This window comes from Arachis ipaensis, chromosome B04 (genome assembly GCF_000816755.2).
Source record: "Arachis ipaensis cultivar K30076 chromosome B04, Araip1.1, whole genome shotgun sequence".
In the NCBI taxonomy this organism is placed as follows: Eukaryota; Viridiplantae; Streptophyta; class Magnoliopsida; order Fabales; family Fabaceae; genus Arachis; species Arachis ipaensis.
In genome coordinates, this window is record NC_029788.2 from 84606395 (window position 1) to 84610513 (window position 4119).

Sequence of the window (4119 nt, forward strand, 5' to 3'; positions counted from 1 at the left end):
TCGCGACTGATAGGGTTCGCGGGCTGGGGGGTTATATTTTCGAATCCACGCGGTCGCGTGGGGCACGCGGTCGCGTGGTTGGGACGAAAATGGGAGTGACGCGATCGCGTGGGGTGCGCGATCGCATGAGGGGGGGAAAACAAGGGTGACGCGATCGCGTGGGTCGCGCGATCGCGTCGCTGGAATTTCTGCTAAACGCACGATTCTAGCGCCGTTTTAGCGCAACTCTCTGTCTCCTTTTGGGGTGATGTGCAATCCATGCGACGCGATCGCGTCGCTCACGCGGTCGCGTGGGATTGGTATTGTGCAAGTGACGCGGTCGCATGGGGTATGCGATCGCATGGGCCAATTTGTGCGAAACGCACAGGGGCCGCACGATTCCAGCCTAACTTTCTGTTCGTTGGATCCTTACGCCGATATATATATCACGCAGCCGCGTGGGTCACGCGGTCGCGCGGGTGGTGTTTTCCGGGATATGACGCGATCGCATGGGGCATGCGGTCGCGTCGTGCATCTCCTTTTTTTTTTATGCATGAAAAATGCAGAATGCAATGATTAACATGAATGCTATGCATGATTCCAGGTTTAATAAATTAAAATGAAAAAGGAAAAATGAAAGCAATTAAAAAAAATAAATTGAAAAAGCGGCGACCATACCATGGTGGGTTGTCTCCCACCTAGCACTTTTAGTTAAAGTCCTTAAGTTGGACATTGGAGGGGTATCCTATTATGGTGGCTTATGTTTAAATTCGTCCAAAAATCTCCACCAGTGCTTGGAATGCCAATAGCCTCCGGGGTCCCAAACTAAGCACGCAAAGCTTCCGAACAACTTTAAATATATTGTTAGGCTCCCGGGATGACAAATGTCAGAATAAACTCCAGGATTCCAAGCCTTGCTTTTAAATCCGCCTCCGTCTTGATCTACATGTCTCCATTCGGGCGGGTTAAAAAGTAGAATCTCACCTTGGTGACCAAATGTTTTTCGTGATCCATGTGATTGAGCATGATACCAATCCGTGTACTTCGAAGTGAAGCGTGGAACCTTATTGAACCTTGTGCACCAGCTCTGAGTACGAGCCATTTCCCTCTTACTCTTAAAGCCGCAGAGAGCTCTAAGCTGGCCATCTTTTTCAAGCAAACCATATTCAAGTGAATAAGTAAAGTTATAAGTTAAGGATTGTACCCACTTGAAGCTTGTATTAGGTGGTAATGGCCTTGGGATAGGTGTTTTTGGTGGTTCTGCAAATTCCGTTTTCCTGTGCTCTTCTGTGAATTCCTCCACTTCTTTGCAAAGATCTTCAATTGTATCTGTGTCTTGGTCAAAGTCTTCTGTGTCTTCCTCATCACTTGAGTCATAGATTGGAGGTTGAGAGAAATCTACCTCTGCATCATCTTCATATTCACTTGGGGAAGATTCTTCGATCTCAGAGAATTCACATGCAGATACAAGTTCATCACTAAGAGAGCTAGACTTGTGACTATCATCATCAAGGGAATTTGTTTCTTGGATTATTCCGTCTAATTCTTCATAAACGATTTGCCTTGGAGAAATATCCTCCTTAGCATCAACTATAGCATCCTGGACGGAGTTTTCCTCAATTCTGGATTCCCATGGAGGTTCAGCATCTCCTAGATCTTCAACCAACTCTTCTTCTTGAACAAAGACAGCTTCTTCTAATTGTTCCAGTACAAATTCATGCTCTGTCTTGTCCACTGGAGTTTCTGGCACTTCCTTCATGCTCTGCTCTTCATTGGACTGTCCACATGGAGCTGTGGTTGATCCTTGTATATTTGAGCGCCTAGAAGCCCATTGAATCATCGCTTGCTCCAGTTGTTTAATATTTGTTTTTACTCTTTCGTATGTCTTTTTATGTCTTCTCTATTTTCAATTCTTCTTTGCTTGAGGACAAGGAAACTTTTAAGTTTGGTGTTGTCGCTTCGTTTGTGGATTTTCTGTTTATTTTAATGACACCAAAGGGAGGCGAATCATCTCCACGGAGGAGCACAGCCAGAAGAATGAGATGGCCACTAGGATAACTGAGGTGGTTAAGTTCCTTTCATTCTATATTTTCTCCAGTTCTTATTATGATTAGGTTCCTGTTTTCTGCTTATTTTGTCATTGCATGATCAGTTGTTATTTCAATTCTTAGGTTCTAGTTTTATTTGCAGTTTATTTTGTTATTTGATTTTTATGCTGAAAAAGAGTGTCTCATGTATTACTCACTGAGCTTGGAATCAAAAAGAAAAGAAAGAAGTGATATATCGCATGAGAGATTGAGTTTATATTTAAGATTAATCTTATTTACTTAAATGTGGTGGTATTAATTGTAATTCTGAATGAATGACATGAATAGTGCATATTTGAATTTGAATCAAGAAATGTTGATGTATGAGGAACAGAAATTTAGAAAATTATTATGACTTCTCTGAAATAAACAAAAAAATTTAATCCTTGAAGCAAAAGAGACAGTAAAATAAGCATAAAAGCAAGGTCCAAGGCTCTGAGCATCTATGATTAGGGAGTCTGAAATAATTAAAAGCTTAAAGAGTTATTTTCCTAGTCATATGCTTATGGTATTCTTGTTTCAAGTAACCCTTGAGACAGAATATTTAGGGTCGTGACCAAATGCATTTAGTAGAGTATGCCAAAGGTTTTGAGCACCACTGTCTGGGAGAAACTGAAAGAGCAATCAGAACTTATAAAGAGTTCCCTAGTCAAGTGCTTGTGGTGTTTCTATGTCAAGTAAAGCTTGAGACAAAACATTTAAAATCACGGCTAGGCTCAAGGTGCAAAGCACCAAAGAAAAGAGAGTTAAAGTAAATTTTTCTGTATTCAAGGATTAAACTGGAGTATAAAGCTCAGAGAATTCATATCATGATCCGGATTCTAATTCCAAATAACACTGACATTCCTCTGATTCAACGGAGAGTGAGATGTAAAAACTGTTCAGAGTTACAATGAATAAACCCACTTTAAGAATAGACTTGAGCATGACTAAACTCTCACTTCTCATGCAAATTCACATCTTAATCATGCACTTATTTTGGTTGCTTGAGGACAAGCAACAATTCAAGTTTGGTGTTGTGATGCGTGAGCATCTTCTCTATCTTTTCCTAGTGAATTTGCATTCAAATTGTTGAGTTTAATCAAAATTTAAATACCTTTTAGATACTATGGATGCTACTTTGAGTTGTGTACAATTCTATTTATTTCAGGTAGCATTTGGATGGATTTGACGGAGTTTTGTAGCAAAAAGGGAAGAAAGCGAATGATGTTGTCACCCCCAACCTCCTTACACTTAACTAGGAATAACTTGAACTAGAGAGGTCTAATTGATGTGGTTCAAGCGGCATTGGAAAGCTAACTTCCAGGGCTTTCAAAAGATATATAATACTGCACACTTCTTCTCCAGCAAACTCTGCCCACTCCACGTTGCACTTGGCCCCTGCCAAGTTCAGCGTGGACTTGAAAACTCCCAGAAAAGCACATGCCACATCCCACGCTGAACTTGGGAAAATCCAAGTTCAGTGTGGACTCAAAGGGACACGCATAAAACCACATTGCCTTCTCCATGCCTTAAAATAGAAAAAGATATTATTTTAGTTTTAGGAAATATATTTTACATTAATTAGGATTAGATATAAAAGGGAAAAGAATCAGCCCTTCAGGCTCTTCTCTTCTCTTCAACCTCATTCCGCAATTTACAGTTTTTACGAATCCTAGTTTTCTCTCTGAACCATGGGCAACTAAACCTCCACTGTTAAGGTTAGGAGCTCTGTCTATTGTATGGATTGATACTATTATTTTTCTATTTTAATTCATGTACTGATTTATAATTCAAGAATTGTTTTCATTCTTTATCTTATGAATTTGGGTGGAACGGAAGTATGACCCTCTTTCTAATTGAGTTCTTGTATAACTTGGAAAAGTTCTTTACTTGAACAACAGCTTAAAAACATATTCTCCTAAATTTCTAATTATCTGGACTTAACGGGATACGTGACATATAATCCTCTTATATTTGGATATTTAGAGTTTCTGTGGCACATAAACTAGAATTGAACTTCGTCCTCTAATTGGAATTAAGTTAGAGTAGACTAAGAAGGTCTAAGGAATTA